The sequence below is a fragment of the Lissotriton helveticus genome, chromosome 8, assembly GCF_964261635.1.
Source record: "Lissotriton helveticus chromosome 8, aLisHel1.1, whole genome shotgun sequence".
In the NCBI taxonomy this organism is placed as follows: Eukaryota; Metazoa; Chordata; class Amphibia; order Caudata; family Salamandridae; genus Lissotriton; species Lissotriton helveticus.
In genome coordinates, this window is record NC_136069.1 from 903,881,868 (window position 1) to 903,902,144 (window position 20,277).

At 43.3% G+C, this 20,277-nt stretch overlaps 1 protein-coding gene across 1 annotated transcript in view; it reads right to left on the bottom strand.

Annotated features, from left to right (window-relative positions):
• Nucleotides 1-19,595, bottom strand: part of PIR (pirin) — a 492,836-nt gene extending 473,241 nt beyond the window's left edge. The window contains exon 1 of the mRNA XM_078657706.1: nt 19,442-19,595. The gene's annotated coding sequence lies outside the window, so the exon portion shown is untranslated. The remainder of the gene's footprint in view (nt 1-19,441) is intronic.
• Between the last annotated feature and the right edge of the window lie 682 nt (nt 19,596-20,277).

The window sequence follows — 20,277 nt, forward strand, 5'->3', positions numbered from 1 at the left end:
TAAAAAGTTAAAGGATTAGGAGAGTTCTTGGGCTGTTTCCTCTTCAGCACAGATATTGGCTACTGCCCAATATTACGAAAATAGAGACAAAGACGAGAAAGATAGAGCAGACAAGAAAACGAAATAATTGAAAACGAAGGTTTTATTGCAGCAAGCCTATCCGCCACGTGGTGGTGGTAATGGCCAGAATAACGGTGGTCAGAACAACTATCAGAATAATTTTCAGCAGCCTCACCACTGTCAAAGGAACTCACAAAGAGTCGAGTATAATCAGCCACGTGTCAATGTAGGTCCCAACCAGTGTTCATATTGCAAGGAGGAAGGTCATTTTAAGTATAGTTGCCCTATCTTGTTACAACGTGCGAATGGCGTTCTGAACGCGAGAGGTAGAGGCGTTCAGCAAGCACCTAGAGGTAGAGGACGTGGAAACGTTCCCCAGAATGCGCAGTCTTTTCCCCCACAGAACTCTATGAATAAGTTCGATCAGCAGAATAACGCATCTGGTAGGACAGCTCAGTACTATACTGATGATTACTATACAGAGGGCGAGCAATGGAACAGTAATGATTGCTAGGACAGCCATGGACAAAGAGAGGGAGTTGTTTCAGTTCCAGTAGATCAGAGTGGACCATACGTTGAGGTGATTACATCAGGTGTGTCAGAACCTTTTCTCCTGGATACTGGTGCTACAAAGAGTTCTATTATGCACTCCAAACTCCCTGGCGCACCTTTGTCTGGCGAAACGAATGTTTCTGTAGGTTTTTCTGGCGCCCCGGTTAGGAACCCGATTTCTGACCCTCTGTCTCTTTCTGTTGGTACTTGCGAATTCGAAGCACCCCTTATTCTGACAACAGGTTGTGGCGAAAACTTGCTAGGATTAGATTTACTAAAAAGATTGTATGCGACTTTGTACTGTTCTCCTTCGGGAGTACAACTTACTCTGGGTAAGAAAGTGGTTTCTCCAATGTATTGATCGAGGGATAAACTTCCAACAGAATTGTCGTTTCTCCCAGATACCCTTTGGGCAGCTGGTCCCAATAATGTGGGACTCTTAGAAATTCCACCATATGTTGTAACATTGAAAGCCAATGTTAAAATGCCACGAATTCCCCAATACCGAATTTCCAGTGAGGGTGAAAAAGCTTTGCTAGCGATCGTTTACGAGCTAGTTGCAAAAGATGTGATTGAAGAAACGAGAGGAAATGTTTGCAATAGTCCTGTTTTGCCTGTTTTAAAACGAACTGACCCTTCTCAGCCACCCGTGTACAGATTCGTGATTGATCTTAGAGAGGTTAATAAAATAGTCGTGCCACAATTTCCAGTCGTCCCCGACATTACTACATTACTGACTATGATTCCAGCTTCCGCCACGTGGTTTTCAGTGATTGACCTGAAGAATGCTTTCTTCAGCATCCCGATTGCTGAAGAAAGCAGGGATATTTTTTCCTTCAGTTTAGGAGGTCGCAGTTTCCGCTTCAAACGCGCTCCTCAGGGCTACTGTGAAAGTCCATCAATATATAGTCAAGCTCTGAAAACACAGCTTGATACAATTGTTCTACCTGAAGGTGCCACTCTTGTACAGTATGCTGACGATTTACTCATAGCTGCGGATACTGAGAAAATATGTAAGAATGCCACATTGTCATTGTTGCGTCATCTGTGTGCTTTGCACCACAAGGTGTCACTTTCCAAACTACAATACTGCCGACAAGAAGTGACCTACTTAGGTCACCTCTTATCGAAGGAGGGTAGGAAACTGACCCCAGAAAGAATTCAGGCAATAGCGAAATTGAGTGTGCCAAAAACGCAGAGAGAAGTGCGTGCTTTCTTGGGCATTACATCGTACTGTAGACAGTGGATCCCAAATTTTTCGTTATTAGCCAAACCTCTGGTGGCATTAACGTGTAAAGGTACACCTAACCCTATTCCTTGGTCGGAAGAGTGTCAGAACAGTTTTTCTGAATTGCACACAGCCTTATGTTCGGCCCCTGTGTTGGGTACCCCCAACTACAGTAAGCCTTTTACATTGTATGTCCATGAGAAGGATTGTTGTGCATTGTCAGTCCTGACTCAGTTATTTGGGGACAAACAGCGTCCATGTGCTTACTTTTCATCGACTTTGGATCCAGTGGCTAGAGCATTGCCTAGTTGTTTAAGAGCCACAGCGGCAGCAGCTGTTTCTATTCGACAGTCTGCTGGTCTAGTCATGAATAATACACTAGTCGTGATGGTCCCACATGCAGTAGACACGTTGTTAAATAGAACCAAGACACAGTACTTAACCAGTGCTCGACTGTCAAGTTACGAATTAACGCTCTTGGCAAGTCATGTGCACATCAAAAGGTGCAGCACTCTAAACCTAGCCACATTATTGCCAATCGTAGAAAATTCAGACACTTCGGAACAACATGATTGCTTTCTTAGAACAGAAGAAGAGACAAAAGGAAGAGTCGATCTTTACGACACTCCTCTTGCTGAATGTGATGGTACATTATGGGTAGATGGTTCATGCTTCAGGCTCCCGAATGGTGATACGACTACAGCATATGCTGTCACGACTCTGCAAACCATTGTTGAAACCGCACGTATTCCACATAATTCAGCTCAAGCAGCGGAATTATTTGCGCTCACGAGAGCATGTGCGTTGTCAAAAGGTATGAAAGTGACTGTCTACACCGACAGCCAGTATGCGTTTGGCGTGGCTCACAGTTTTGGACGATTGTGGAAAGAACGTGGATTCCTGACTTCGCATGGAGCTAACATTCAGCATGGTCAGTTGGTGAATGAACTCCTTGAGTCACTGACCCTGCCCTTACAAGTAGCGATTGTGAAATGTAGTGCTCACAAGAAGGTGACTGATGATGTTGGTCGTGGAAACGCATTTGCTGATGAAACCGCGAAAGAAACTGCACAGAACGTGATGAACCGAATGTACGTTGCAGGACCTGCAAGATGGGTTGGTGATGTGGGCATGTGTAAAGACACGATAGAGAGTGTCAAATCTATCCAAGCTGAGGCTACAGAGAAAGAGTTGAGCATATGGAGAGAAAGTACGGGTAGGATGGATGCAGATGGTTGTTGGGTTGAATTGTCTGAACTTCAGAGATGGTTGTTACCCGATGCGTACGTGCTTGCAGTAGTTACAATGGCTCATGGTATGGCTCATATCAGCGTGAAAGGGATTTGCAAGTTGTTGGCCCCAGTATGGCAGAATTCAGGGATTCCCAAGTGTGCAGAGAATGTTGTCAAGAATTGCATGGTGTGTCTGCAACACAATCCTGGTAGGGGAACTCCAACTCCAGCTGGTCATTTTGCACCTCCTACGTATCTGTTTGAGGTTTTGCAGCTAGATTTTATACACATGGAGAGGTGCAACAACTTAAAATACGTACTCGTTGTTGTATGTGCTTTCTCAAGATGGGTAGAAGCATATCCCCTAAAAGACAACACTGCCTTATCCAAAGCGAAAGCCCTTGCAAAAGAATTCTTCCCGAGATTTGGAATGCCTAGAGTGGTCTGGTCTGATAACGGGAGTGAATTTGTGGGTCGTGTGATGAAGAATGTATGCGAAGGGCTAGGAATCCGACAGAAGTTCCACGCTGCAAATCACCCCCAATCAGCTGGACTAGTAGAATGTTACAATGGCACGCTTAAACTTAAATTGGCCAAAATCCAAGCGAGCACAGGTCTTAAATGGCCTGACGCTCTACCCTTAGCACTCCTATCCACCAGAATGACTGTGCATTCGTGAGTGAAACTTAGCCCCTACGAGATAGTCTTTGGCCGTCCGGTCAATATATGGGGAGTGCCTAGGCCCACCAAGTTTAGCGAACTGGAACACCCTGTTTTGCTTGATTACCTGTATGAATTGACGGCTAAATTACGTGTTTTGCATCAACAGGTCAACGACACCCTGCCTCCGGTCTCCGAAACTCCAGGACACCTCATTGAACATGGATCCTGGGTCCTCGTCAGGAACTTTCAACGGACGAAAAACGAGCAGCCCAGGTGGACCGGACCGCACCTAGTCCTCCTCTCCACAAGATCGGTCGTCCGAGTGGAAGGGAAAAAGGCCTGGATCCACGGGGTCCACTGTAAAAGGATCCCCCTTCCTCTGCCATATGACCAGTGGGTCCAGGAGGGTGTCGGCGACTCAGAAACAGAGATCGTGCCTCGCTTCGTATCTTTTAGTGAGACACGCGTAAAAGGAACATTGACCGAACAAGAAAGCGACAACATTCTGCAACCCGTAACACTGTCAAAATAATTGGACACTACAAAGCCTGAACTCTTGTTTGTGGACCAAGCAGTACCCGGAAAACAAAGATACAATTTGAGACCAAGAAATACGAACTAATAAAAATGATTTATTTTTTAAGGCAAAGACCTATGGACAAATAAAACACATATATATTATTTTCCCTTCCAAGAACTATTTTTTAAGAAAACAACGCAGCTCTCCCATCTGAGAAACTTGCTTATTTTTGTTTTTCGAACCGCCATCCGGGTTCACGCTGCTAGGGCCGCGATTGCCTAAAGTCTTTGGGGTGCAGCTAACGACGTTAGGTCGGTAGTTCTGGTTGGTCTAAGGGAGTTGCCCTAGACTGACAGAAGCACTCCTTAGCAGAATCAACCTCCTCATCGCGGGCAGCACTCTAGAGAGGATGGAGTTTTTCGAGATGGAGAGACCTGCCAATCCTGCAGACTGTAAACGCAAATTATTTAACGTAATAACAAGAAAAAGTTTTTTAATGATGTGCATTCTCATGATATTCAGTGTGACGATATTTTGGGTTGGGTATGTCCTATTCTCTTTTCATGTAACATTCGCACCAGCTGCATCCCCTACACCTTCCCCTACTACTGTTTCCCCTCATTCTTTCCACTCCCTTCCTGGCCATGAATCCAGTAGAAGATTAGAATTTGTTAATAACTCCTTCATTCAGCTCCTGCACCAACACCAGCTAGTAATGAACACAACTAACTGTTGGGTTTGTGGCCTTATGCCTCACACTACGGATAAAGGTATCCCTTATCTAGTTCTGCCTTTCAGTCATAATGGCTCTGTGTGGGCATACAGAACAATGTTCATATATGCACGAGAAGTCCAACCCCTACGTTCCGTAAAAGACAACCTCAAGACTAGCGCCCTAGTAAAAGGCATAATTGACATGATTAAGGAAGTAGCTTCTCATGAAAATACTCCTGATAATGAGATACTTGCATATATAGGTTGGAACGTGACCGGGTATGGAGCTACCTTAAGTGAGAAACAGCAAGCGAAGAGGTCTTCCCCGATCTGGATTGTACCCCATCAGGGCAACCTGTGTCTGCAAGGTATTGGCAGGAATCCCAGAGCTCAGTTAGGGAAAAGCGTCTGTACAGAAACATATGTTTTTGGGTCTCAGACTTCCCCCTGCGTTTCTAGCAGCTAAGGGTACTTATTTCATCTGTCATGATAGAGCCTATACATGGTTGCCCCCTGACTTCTCGGGCTCATGTTTTGTTTCGTTCCTGTTACCTCCCACCTACACAGCAGCGGCGGATTACCACATGACAAGGGTAGTTAGAGGTGTCTTGAGTAAAGAAGACACTGCAGGTCAAGAATTTGGGGACTTTGCAAGAGGTTTTCTGCCGTTCTGGGGACCCATGGTAAACAGCAGGAACATAGGGCAACTGACAAGGGTAGTTGAGTCTACCGTGATCGAAACTTCTGGTGCCCTTAGTAACTTGACTGCTGAGCCCCTTTACCCAAAAACCCAAAACTGACCCTAAACCCTAAAAATACCTCTTTACCCAAAAACCCAAAAGTGACCCTGAACCCTAAAAATACCCCTTTACTCAAAAACCCAAAAGTGACCCTGAACCCTAAAAATACCCCTTTACCCAAAAACCCAAAACTGACCCTAAACCCTAAAAATACCCCTTTACCCAAAAACCCAAACTTATAATATTTTTAATAAAATGATATACTTACCAATACTTACGTTGTAGTGGTATGCGTTGTAAAAGTATCTGCGTTGTAAATACATGCGTTGTAATGGTACTTCGTTGTAATGGATCCTGCGTTGTAAAAATTGCGTGGTAAAGGTAGGTCGTTGTAAAAGTTGCGTGGTAAAGGTTGTATACCGTGCCCTATATCTATGCTTCAGAAAAGGGGGTGGTGATGAACAGAGTGTCTGAATTAAGCAGACCACTCTTACCCAGTCCAAAGATCAGGGCTTGATCCATCACCGTTATTTAGCTCACTGCCCCATCCCAGCTCAGAACCTGGCTATATGCAAATTAGTCTGTCCCTGGCCCAGTGCATCATGGGAACAGGGCAGACCAAACTACCAAGCCAATTCTTCACCAGAAAGGAGACAAGCTTCCGGGAACCGGTTTCTGGCATTACAGCCGTCGTCGGCCCGGCTTGCTTGAATCCTGATGGAGCAGTGAGCAAGGGACTCATGTCTGAGTATACCCTGCCACACCTATAGTGGCCAAAAACGATTCAGAAAAGGGGGTGGTGATGAACAGAGTGTCTGAATTAAGCAGACCACTCTTACCCAGTCCAAAGATCAGGGCTTGATCCATCACCGTTTTTTAGCTCACTGCACCATCCCAGCTCAGAACCTGGCTACATGCAAATTAGTCTGTTCCTGTCCCAGTGCATGATGGGAACAGGGCAAACCAAACTACCAAGCCAATTCTTATACTGGGAAGGAAACAAGCTTCCGGGGACCGGTTTCTGGCATTTCATCCGTCGTCGGCCCGGCTTGCTTGAATCCTGATGGTGCAATGAGCAAGGGACTCACATCTGAGTATACCCTTCCACGCTTATGGTGGACAAAATGATTCAGAAAAGGGGGTGGTGATGAACAGAGTGTCTGAATTAAGCAGACCACTCTTACCCAGTCCAAAGATCAGGGCTTGATCCATCACCGTTTTTTAGCTCACTGCACCATCCCAGCTCAGAACCTGGCTACATGCAAATTAGTCTGTTCCTGTCCCAGTGCATGATGGGAACAGGGCAAACCAAACTACCAAGCCAATTCTTATACTGGGAAGGAAACAAGCTTCCGGGGACCGGTTTCTGGCATTTCATCCGTCGTCGGTCCGGCTTGCTTGAATCCTGATGGTGCAATGAGCAAGGGACTCACATCTGAGTATACCCTTCCACGCTTATGGTGGACAAAATGATTCAGAAAAGGGGGTGGTGATGAACAGAGTGTCTGAATTAAGCAGACCACTCTTACCCAGTCCAAAGATCAGGGCTTGATCCATCACCGTTTTTTAGCTCACTGCACCATCCCAGCTCAGAACCTGGCTACATGCAAATTAGTCTGTTCCTGTCCCAGTGCATGATGGGAACAGGGCAGACCAAACTACCAAGCCAATTCTTCCCCAGAAAGGAGACAAGCTTCCGGGGACCGGTTTCTGGCATTACAGCCGTCGTCGGCCCGGCTTGCTTGAATCCTGATGGAGCAGTGAGCAAGGGACTCATGTCTGAGTATACCCTGCCACACCTTACAAAAAACTAAGAATACATCACAAACAACATTAGAACACAAACATTACAATCCAAAAATGAGAAAAATAGGAAAAACCAATCCTAGGGAGAATTATAAGCAAATGAATGGCTCTTTAAACAAATCAATACTGGACCAGCCGGTCCTAGTATCGTGGAGAGGACATTTTATTTCACCCTTTGAAAGTGCCGACGCGTTTCGAGATCAGGCACTGTGTCGCTGATCTCTCATCAGGGCTGTTTTATTCTTTGTATCTGCAAGATGCAAAGAAAATATTTTACTCATCACTCTCAAAACCTTACTTCTTTTACGGCAATGGGCTGAGAAAGAAAAAAGCTTTTTCCTATTTTTCTCATTTTTGGATTGTAATGTTTGTTCTAATGTTTGTGATATATTCTTAGTTTTTTGTAATGTTTGATGCAAGGAATTTTCTTTTTGTACTGTGTAAAGAATTTGTTTCTCATGTATGTACAAAGTATATATAGGTGTGTAAATATTTAATGTATTGTTGTTTTCTGTCATATAGCTTGTCATAACTTGAAAAAGATAAAAAATATTGACACTAAGTAGGATGTCGAGGGTGATCACAATAAATTGATCTTTTCCCTCTTAATAAGCTTGGGGAGATTTTGTGGTTCGGGCAATTTGTGTTATAAATTTGGAGAATTTATAGCCTTCAAGTAAATGGTGATCAATAAATCCAAAACTTTTACCATGATCTGTGGGCCAAAGCATAAGCCATGTAGAACCCTTTTTATTGACACACCCCAATTGTTCAAGTGAATTTGTTTTGTTATTTGGGCATTTTATTTGCAGGTAATGGTTCGTGGTCACAACACGTGTTGAATACCAAAACTAAAATGAGTAGTATTTTGCAGGGGATTTTTAAATTTCCTTCTAAATTGGGTAGTTGACCTATTAAGGAAATGGTTACAATATACAAAGCAAAAGGAGTGACTACTGTCTCATATGGACAGACCTCTGGGGTTATGCTACTGGTACTGCTTTGCAAGTAGAAGAAAGTAGTTTTTTTTAAACAGCTTTTATGTTTACCCTCCTCTGCTCCAAATACAATTTTACATCAAGAGGTTGGCTTGCAGATTTTAGAAGATCTTCTTCTGGTGAGACCATTATTTTTATGTTTTTCACTTCAGGCAAAAAAGAAACCGATTTCACCAGAAAAATGTTTTCCGACTGTCTATCCTTGGACAATGCTTTAAGTATTCCTTGGCTATCGTATATTAATTCTTCCCTTGGTAGGTTGTTTATTCTATCTATTTGGTTAGATCCTACCCAGGTATTATCATTAACTAAGAGGATGATTAAAGACACATTTTTACAGTTTAGACTGGATCAACGAATGGCAGGCGATAGAAAGAAATCATCAGTCGCTTTTTAGAAGTCTTTGGCCCTGAAGGAGGGGGGAATAGCTATCATTTGTAACAAATATGCAGCATAATTTTGTGTCGGTAAGATTGAGCCGCGGTACCTTTCCAAATATGTAGACCTGTCCTTCAGATATAGCTTTCTGCCTTCATGATTTTTAAAGTAAGCAAAGCATGTTGCACTTTTTACTGTTTTGTAAATGTTAACAGAATCTTAGGTGTTTTTATCTTAAACCTTTGTTTGTTGCACAGGACATTAGATTACATAAAGCTGCTATGAAATTCTTAGTGGCATTAAGTGAACCTTCTGTGTGCTATAATGTTGTCCTTTTTATCCTGCAAGCCATTAATGTGAGAAAAAGTATCATGTAATAGTGTAGCTAAGGAATTATATTACTAAGTTGTTATGCACTGCACATAATGGGCTTTTTTGTATGGAACTAGATATCAAGAAGTTTTAATGTGTTTTATGGATGTTCTATTATTTAAGCACTTTTAAAGCTGTTCATTATAGCCAAATAAAGTTTTATGATGATGATGATGATGATGATGGCAGGACATCAATAATTAGATAAGATGTCACAGAAAAGATTACCACAACTCTATCTGTTTAACAAACACAACAAGAGGCAGACGGTAGAAAATATTTTTTTGCATTGTCAGGGAGCATTGAGTGCAGGCTGTAAACAAGGATGAATTCTGCCTTAGCATAAGCCTGATGAGAACAATGACGTCAAACAAGAGATAATCACTCCCTATGCAGAAAAACTAAAATGTGTTTCTATGTAATCTCACTTTTATCCTGAGAACTAACCTACAACAAGCATTGGCATAGCCAATAGGTCTCGCCTTTGGGACCTTATAAGTGTTTAGCCATGCAGTACATTATCCTGGGCGCTACAGCATATACTTACTTCATGAGCTTTGCCCTGTGATGCAGCCAGTGTTAAATGCTGCTTTGTGGTGTAGGGGCAATTCAGATGGGCTTTGTCTTCTAAACATGGTGGCGCGTAGGAGATATAGGGAATTATTAATTCCCAAAGTTTCTAGATAAAAACTATTGTCACTTTCCAAACTGGAAGCAATGATGTGTGTTAAACAGAATTCACATGAATGCCTCGATTGCTGACTGTAGTATTAAAAAAAGTAAAAGACGGGTATAAAAGGTATATGCATGCAGAGCCGACATATAGGAATAACCGTGACTTGTTAATACAGTTTTTGGACCAACCACTGTCGATTAGGGTGGATCCTAGATATGGTAAGGTCAGGGTCAACACATAGAGTTTTGGAAAACATGGCTGCATTAACATGATTGTTTCCCTTGTGGGGCATTGACATAATAGTCTGTCAAAAAAGCGACTTAATATTGTGTAAAACAATGGATAACAATTGGTAACAATGGTATAGATGAAAAATCAGTCAATGCCACGAGGGAAGCAAACATGAAGACTAGAGCTATAGATGCCAAAAAAATTAGGGGCGCCCTCAGGGAAATAGATTCAGAGCTTAAAATGGCAAAATAAATAATGTATTCACTTTCAGAATGGAAGTAATTGGCTCATAAAATTAAAAAAAGACATGTTAGAAACCTATAAGCATGAACAAAGGCAGTACAGTTCCATATAGACAAGGGAAGACAGTATGCCGGCCTCAACCCAACCTTGCTCTTTCTGCCGATATAAGGAATATTTTAAAATGCGGCCTCTGCAGAAGGGTTTAGGGGTATCCCATACTGAAAGAATAGAAGCTGAGCCAATATTATGGTCCGAAAACAAATCTTACTTTACTGTCCATAGAATGAATAAAAGCTTCATCAAGAAGAAGTTTCCTATCAAAAGTCCAGGAGTGAGGCCGCAGGGATTGAGAGAAGCCCTCAAGGAGAAAGTAAAGAGAGAGTGAATTATGATCATGGTTCACCCTTGTAGTTAGGAAGATGTTGAGCAATAGTAACAAAGAATAGCTAGCGAGAAACTTGTTGGTCCAAAAAAGTGAATTATGGGAGACCGATTAATAAGTAAACCTCAGGTATGTCTATGTTAAAGAAATGCATCTATTTGGAGAAATTGTTGATTAAAGTCACCTCTTCAAAGTGTATAAGAAATGAGGGATATTAGATTTAAGCAATGCAAGTGTGATCAGCCCAAGAAAAGACTCTTACTAGGCTAACCATTAGAGTGGTCCTATGATAAAAATTGAAGTGCCACCAATTAATCCATTCTATGTAAAACTCTAGATATATTAAATATGGAAATAAGGATGTCCTAAAATTGACATGGGTATCATCAAATATAACCAAAAGAGGTTTAAATGTGGATTTGTATATAGATGTTTAGAATTTTTTTCAAGGGTATGAACATCTGGAATCATGTAAATAAATGACACATTAAAGATTGTGATCCTTAAACTAAGGTTTAGAATTCTAATAATAATGTATTCTGTGCAAATGAAATGGGTGATATATTGTGATTACTCTCATGTGTATAATATGTTTTAGAATAAATAGTAATTACTTTTGTTCTACACTACAATAAGGGTCAACTATTACAATATTTAACAGTCCTGAAGATGGTCTCGTTTATGGAAAAGTAGAGACCAAAACGTCGACCTACGTTTTTTCTTCTGATATTTGTTTTAATTTTCATTAAGAAGAAAAGTGTTGACAATTGTTACAGTGAAGGTTTCAGATTTGTACTGCTACCTTTTTGTCACATTATTTGTATATTTTTTTCAAGTACCCTAATTTGATTCATCAAGATAAAAAGTGAATATTTTTCTATATACACCCGTCTTTGTTCATTTTTTTCTGTATTCTTTTGCACTTATGATTCATATCTTGCATGATAATTAATGTTCTCACTTGTGATTCTTACACACTGTATGAAGATATTGTACTGAGGTATTAAGTTACTGGAAGTAACTAATGAGCAAGGAAACCATTTGTCTGGCCTTGTAATTTAATTATAAAAATAATTTAAATTGAACACTTGAATAAATCTCTTGAAGGCACACTTACCAGATTACCACCAAGGCATCAGAACCACCAAAAGAACCTTCATCCACAAAAGAATCCTAACCAACGCCAGCAACTCCAAGGAACTCTTTGGCATCATTCAGGTATTCACGAAGCTAATTCAGGTATTCACGAAGCCCCGTAGCGAAGCAACAGACATCACCCCCTCCCAGGACCTCTGCAACATGCTCGGCTCCTACTTCCACCTGAATATAAAGAACCTCTACAACACTTTCAGCGACCAGGCACCCATTCCAGCAGTCAGACCACCCAGCGGCAACACCAGCCAGACCACCATCTCCGTCTGGGCTCCGATCAGGTCCAAGGAGACCACCGCAACAATGGAGGGCATCCATTCAGGGGCCCCCCACTGACTCCTGCCCGCCCCACTTATACCACAGAGCCGTATTACAATGGACCATCAACACCACCTTCAAGACCGGCTCCTTTCAGACAACTGGAAATGGGCAAAAGTCAAACCCCTGCTCAAAAAACCCTCAGCAGACCGTGTGATGTATTCCTATAGGTTCTGAATCGATCCCCCTATTCCTGACCCTATTCTGGTTAAACAAACCAACAAGTTAACTAGCAGTCAGCCCATGAGGCAGAAAACCCCCATGATGCAGATACCGTTATCTGACGCAGTCACACTACGGCACAGGAACGTGTTATCTGATTAGGTCATAACACTTGCGATCTAATTAGACAAGCGATATTCCTCCAGCCCCTGATAAGGCATACGGAGTTCTCATAACAAATCAAACCTATGACAACCTGGGCAAAACCCTGCGGCCATTGTTTTGATTTCACCGAGAACTTCAGCAAAAGAATGTGCTAACGAGCAAGTCGTATGACATCCTTATTGACGTATCTATGTCCATCCTTACGTCAATATAGGCACCTTAAAGGTATAAATATTACCGATATTGCCCTATGCAAACACACGCGGTGGTGACGAGACGGAGCAGCCATACTTGCCGAAGCCCAGGGCAGAGCACACCCCGCTGGCGCAGCCCCGCCTTCCTGACGCGCTGAGAGAAGCTGCTTTCTCCTGCCGAGAAATCCAGCACCGGCGTTTCTGGGTAGCCCTCGCAGGCAGCCTGGAATATCGAGACCAGAGACGAGAGATACCATCCCTCATTCATCCTAACTTCCAGGTACAGAACTGAATAACCCCTCACAGAGAATTCCTTAGTTATTCACTTGGCAAAAACAAACTTAACTTAAACTGTAACTTTCTATTCCCGCCCACGTATTAGGCTTAGGTCAGGTACACGGGGTAGGCGTATTTAGAAACACCAGTTGAGTACGTTAGTCAGATGTATATGTGTATGTAATATATTTTATTCATTTTAAAACATCTTATGGCTTAGAAACCATATCAATGTTTTTACAGTATTATTTTATACTATTGCTTTTAATGTATGCACTTTACTTAACTATAAGTATTGCAATAATATCGATCCATTTCTCTTGTATGAGAAAAGAGACTGATCAATAAATAACACCTTTTTATTGAACACGCCCGTCTCTTCCTTTTCTCTACAATCTGATGAGACTAAGAATGCACGTACTGACTGAGTAAAATAAATTGCCTTTTGTTCACACGACTCTCGAGATATACTCTTGATTAGGGGAGAGCAAAGTTGTCATGTTCTATGGTTGTCAGAAACTAAATCCCTTCTTGTCTAATCAGGGAAGTTAAGTCCTGCCTGAACATTCGAGAAAGTTTCTAGTGAACTCTTGAGCTAGCTGGCAAACCCAAAACTTTAAGTCTAATATCGACAGTAGTAGACCTAGTTAACGTCTGGTCTAGGCCTTTACTACTGGAGGTATTATTCCAATGCGCAGAGCCTATTGGGATAATAGGAACTACACTACAACCGAACGGACCTCAAAAACTACCGGCCTATCTCGCTCCTCCATTTCGCAGTGAAACTCACCGAAAAGACCGTCAACGTAGATCTGACACGGTTTATCGAAGAAAACGCCATACTCCACCCGTCCCAATCCGGATTACAAAGCAACCACAGCACCCAAACCACCCTACTCGCCGCCACTGAAAACATCTGCACACTCCTCGACCAAGGCCCCACCGCAGCCCTGATTCTACTCGACCTGTCGGCAGCATTCAACACCATCTCCCACCGCACTCTAACAACAAGACTACATGATGCCCAAATACAAGGCACCGTCCTTGACTGGTTCAGATCTTTCCTCACAGGCAGAAGTCAAAGCATCAGACTGCCACCCTTCCTCTCTGAACCCACAGAAACTAACTGCAGAGTCCCACAGGGATCATCACTCAGCCCAACCCTCTACAACATCTACATGGCTCCCCTCGCCGCCATCGTCTGACAGCACGGCCTCAGCCTAATCTCCTCCCCGACGACTCCCAGCTCATCCTCTCCCTCACCAAGGACCCCACCACCACCAGACTCCACTTCCTGGAAGGAAAACAGGACGTTGCAGCATGAATGAGCATCAGCTGCCTTAAACTCAACTCGGAGAAGACAGATGTCCTCGTCCTTGGAACCACCCCCTCAGCGTGGAATAACACATGGTGGCCCACCACCCTCGGCACACCACCTACCCCCACAGACCACGCCAAGAACCTCAGCATCGTACTCGACGCCTCCCTCTCCATGAATCTCCAGGTCAACACCGTCACCTTCAGCTGCTTCAACACCGTCACCTTCAGCTGCTTCAACACCATCCACATCCTCTGTAAGACCTTCAAATGAATCCCCCCGAGGCAAGGAAGACAGTCACCCACGCACTCATCATCAGCAGACTGGACTAGGGAAACACCCTCTACACCGGCATCAACAAGTCTCTACTACGCAAGCTCCAGACCATTCAAAACACTGCCGCCAGACTCATCCTCGGGATCCCTCGACACAAACACATCAGCCAACACCTACGGAAGCTCCACTGGCTCCTCGTTGAGAAAAGAGTCACCTTCAAGATACTCACCTACACCTACAAATGCCTACACAACAACAAATCCCAATACCTCAATGACAGTCACCCTCTACGTACCCAAAATAATCCTCTGCTCCACCAACCTCCTCCTCGCCTAAACCCTGCGCATCCACAGAGCCAGAGCAGGGGGGAAGATCCTTCTCCTACATCATGGCCAAGACCTGGAATGAGCTCCCCACAAACATCAGACGTGCCCCCTCCCTGAACACCTTCAGGAAGGCTCTGTAGACCTGGCTCATCGACTGATTCGGACCTGCTGACCCCCCCCCCCCCCAACTCCAGGACCCTCACAGGTGAGTAGTGCGCTTATAATCCCCCTGATTAATTGATTAATTGACAGTGAGACATAAAACGGTAAGTCTGGTTACAGACTAATTTAGCGTTAAGGGGGTGGGGAGTCTTTTTTTATTTTCTCAAATTGCAGGTTTTCTTTTGCTCCATACACCTTTCTCTAGCCATAGACTATCATGGGGGAAGATTTTCTATGCTTATTGGTGACATAATGGTTCAAGGTATAACAAATGCTTCCCCTTTGTGCAAATGGATATGATGAAAATGTAATAAACAGATGTCTGACAAAAAGGTGATGATCACAAATAATGAGCGAGTTCTCAACATTCAAGTTAATGAAATGAAAGTCCCATTTTTAGACACTAGAGTAAATATCAAAGCCATAACAGATGACTTATTAGCAAACTCGCTGAAAGTATTCGACATCTGCCATCTTAAGTGGGAATACTCAGAACTGCAAGGCTTTTTCCACAATATTCAGATTCATAGTGAGCGCCAAGTAGATTTTGTCAGATACATCATTAAAATAGCAGTGCACACCTGATGATTACTGACCTTCATATCCACCTTCACGACTAGTCTATTGCAGGTGCTAGGGTGTCTTAGCCCACTAGCGGTTGGATTGGGAATGAAACTCGCCCCGGGCAGGCAAAAAATAAAAATAATAAAATCGGCCCACATTTGCATACACACTCCTCATATCACCGCGTTGGTGTAATTTTATTAAAAAACTTTAGGAGGGGGGGTAAAAAAAATGCACGTGTTAGTTTTCACTGGTGAAACAAGTGAGGCCACTTCTACTCAGGCCCCATGCCCCCGCTCAGTATGTGCACTCATTAATGGGCCGGCCCATCAGACAAAGGGTGTGACACCTCTGCTAAACGGAGGTAATGAGCGCCCATCTGGCTCTAGAAAGGCCACTCAGACTCCCACTGGGCCGCTGGCTACATTCCTACAATAGAAACAGCACCCAAATAGCCCCCCAGACTGCTAAAAAAAGCAGCCCACAGCAGAACTCGGGCACCGGCCCCTCGGGCATTGCCCGAATGCCCGCGTTACCAATCCGACGCTGCCCACTAGCTGCTTTGCCAGTGCTTAATATGTAAAAGAATAAGTGCTGGGGCCCAATGTTGTGCTATGAAACCTGTGGATGGCACTTTTGAAAGTCGGGTTGCTGAATACCCAGCCTGCAGGGTCTTTTTTCATGCTTCTTTAATTCATCACAAGACACTGTCTGCCCCTTTATCCCTCTCAATCAGGTTATCTTCCATCCTTACTTTGTTTTTTTGTCAGTGCTTTTCTGTCTTTCTCTTCTTCCTTCCTTCTCCCTTTTGTGTTTTTATCTCTCTTGCTCTTATTTGAAGTCTGATGATGAAAAATAAGCGCTGGTCCCTAAAAGTGAGTGCCCATGGGCCCCCCTGGAGCCACCGGCTAACATTAAGAAATGGCTGAGCCCATGACACAAAACATACAGAAGATTTTCTGGTCACTGGTTGAATGAAACAGGAAAACGGAAGAAAACAGTAAAAAAAGAACGTTGATTGACAAACTTGTCAAACAAGTGGGACAACATTCAGAAGCAACTAAAGGACGAAATACGTTGCCTACTGCAAGAGCACAATATGGAGCCAGCCTTGATTCACCAAAACACGTTGTTACATATGTATGTCGGAGCACAACACAGCCCGAGAATGCCTACTACTGTGACAAGAAACGAGATTGATAGAGAGCTGTGCATGTAAATATTTCAGCTGGTTTCTTTATGTTAAATAATTCATCATTGTAATCGTCGGGCATACGTCCAGGGTTGGACTGCCTGTAGCAGCCACAGGGCATTTTCCCGGTGGGCTGGATGGGTTGGAACCGGTTTTGGACCGGGACCGTTTTTGGTACAGGGGGGCGTTTTTGCAGAAATGCTGCAATATCGGCCCCCTGTATCAAAAGCATCAGTAGTGTTTGCTACCAGCACCGCACCCCGCGGCCGTCAGACTTAATTGCCGGGCCGGTTTGTGTTCTCAGTTCGGCCCTGCATAGGGCTCTGCCTTATTGGAACCCCAGGGGTAGAATAACTCACAGTACTGAAGGACCGGGTATCAAACTACAAAACTATTGATTCTACTTTGCAGACAAGTCTGAAAAGGACTACAATAACACTGCATTATATTTTCACTGCCATGCACCGATTCACGACCCTTGTTAGCTGAAGGATACATATGATATGTCCTACAGAAGGCCCACCCTTTGGGCACAGGCAATAAAGACATTATTAAGGCTACTCAAGAAGATCATGTATTGACCGGCTGCAACCATACTCATTTGAACTCAGCGCTGAAGGCACCAGGAGCATGTACGAAGACTACCAATGCAGCAACATGAAGCAATTGAGGGCCTTCCTTCTGGCACGTCTAAGATGAATTGTGATGCCAAGATGGATTGCACCAGCCTGAACAAACCAAAGTCTAAGGAGGGATGCAGTTGAGCACACCCCATGAAGATCACAGATGAGTTTTAGCAATGCAATGTCTCTCAAGGCAAAAGGTCTTGTTCCTCCTTCTGTCTATGCTTGTAAAAGGTCCTCTGCACCTGCAATCGCTGCCAAATTGTACGCTGAAACAGGAATAGCCGAGACTATTAAGTGTAACAAAGGCTACTAGTCAACACAAGGGAATTTAAAGACTTCGTTAAATACAGGGGTTATCATTACCACCTCTTTTCGCCATGGGTGTATAGTATTGTGGAGTGGTTCTGGGGCTCTCAGAAGAACATAAGAGTGCCAAGCTCACCAGAAGAAAAGTATTTCAGTTGCTTTGCCAACCTTTGTGACTACATAGTTTCCCAGCACAGTTCTACTGAACAGTCACCAGCTAAAATATTTGTCTGTAGGGGATATGAACTTGGCTTCCACAAAAAAACACACACACACACACACACAGTCCTCACTCCCCATGCACCAGAAGGTATTACGGCATGATCATCAGCAGAAGGGAAGGATGAAGGCATATGCTGACATGATCAGGAGAACCATGTCATTTTATCTGTGCCAATAAGACCTTGACTTGGCCAGGAAAAATCACTCTCATAAAGTTGACTCCTCATTTTATCTTCTGACACACCCAAAGAATGATATCCTTAAATTCATGCTCACTGCCTGGAGAAGTGGACAATCTGTCACCAGCATCTCCTCATTCTTTGTATTACTTGTAGGAAATCTGCCTTTTCAGAGTGGTCACCTCTTATTTTTTGTTCAATACTTTGCTCAGTACTCGATGTTACTCAATACCTGACCAACAGGAAGACATAGGAGCCCTATTCCTGACATTCCTTATATTGTTTAGGGCATTACTAAAAAACGTCTCGCAATATGGAGTACACAGGCAACTAGATCCTCAAACGATAAACACCTGCATAGTATAAGCCCTGCAGAAGTTCCACTCAGTTGATCGAAACGCTTTGGATGTTATGGATGCTTTTGAAAAATTGATAAAAAAAAACTTTTTTTTAAATTGGATGGTGTGTACTTTTTTTTATTTGGAATGGTGTGTATAGTAATTTAATTATATGAACTTAGAAGACATTTATCAAGACGATACTTAAGCAAACCACTTTGTTGTAACCGCATATTTATGTAAAACTCCATAACAATTGAGTGTGCCTTTCGCACTCTTCACTTAGTGATTTATTTGTGGGTCTTTGTCAGGGTTGACCACAGGAAAGTGGACACCAGCAACACATAAAAAATAGGTACAACTGATTGATGCAGTACAATAGGCACAACAGCCCTTTAAAAATTAGTTAGACTTTTCACCATGACTGAGCAGAAATGAAAACCAACAGATGAGCACAATAGTCATACTCGTGGCAGTGTAAGGGTGTGGCAAAAGGACTCGGGTTAATACAGATCAAAAGCAATAGGATGCATCTTTTGCGTTGTGTACCTACCCTACCAACACCTACATTTAAAGTGAGACTCACGTGATCAGCATTCACAGAGCAGAAATAAAACAGCAGTACGAAACATAAACGCTAGCGGCGTGTTATAAAAGAGTGGTGCGCTGGTGCTATCATCTTTGTCTCTTCCGTGTTAAAAAACAAAGTGAACTTGTGTAATGTAACGTTCTCATGTAAAGCACCCCAAAACCTTCGGGTCTAGTTCGGAATATATAAAACGGCAAAAAATACACGTTCCAAACCTGATGCTCAGAGGGGCGGGTCTTTCCTGAGTAACCACCCCTCTTTCTGTACAGGTGTCGCCTTACCTGGAACCAACTGGCCGTCTTTCCTTGCTTAGCAAAACAATCGTTCCAATTTAGACGTGATAAATATGGCAGCGTGTGTAAGGTATTTAAATACAGAGCATAAATGAAACTTTTGGTTCATGCGTGGTCCCCCAGAGTACAGACCGCTAAAGGCTTGGGGTGCAGCAAGTGCCTTTACATAGGTAAAACGGGACGGCCATATTGGCGAAGAAAAACGTAAATGGTCTGGACGAGAACGTAATCCACAGAAGAAGGAAATGACATGAATATCCCAGATGGAAAACACTTCGTAATTGTTTAGTGCATAAACAAGCGTACTTATATTTTTTTTTATAATTTTACAAAAACTTGTCGATTTTGGAAAACGGATATTAGCTCATCATTTTACAGATGCACGCTGTATTCATATTACTTTGCTGAATGCGCTTTCTGTCACGGCATATTGAAAAGCATACCACTCAAAAGCAAATTGTTTTGTTTACAGAGAAAGAGATACTAAGTAGCATAGCTGGGAAGGATGTGGGAGGGGTTGGGATGACAGGTCCGAGTCTGCCAGATGGGTGGGAAGGCTAAGCAGGCACGCTGGACTAACCAATGGGATGCGTGCTTCATCGTTTATGTTTGCAGGCTGCAGCCTCGCCCACCAGCGTAGCCCAGTGGTAACCTTGGTAACTTTCTGGCAGTCTAATTTACTGGAGGGCATCTGAGGCCATAATTGTTAGGTAGAGCCTAGCTGTCTGCCAGACCTGTTGTATCTCTTCTGTGGGCATTTTGCACACCCACCAATTGCCATCGGTTGTTATCTATGTGATTTAGAAAAGCTGGCTTGTTATTGG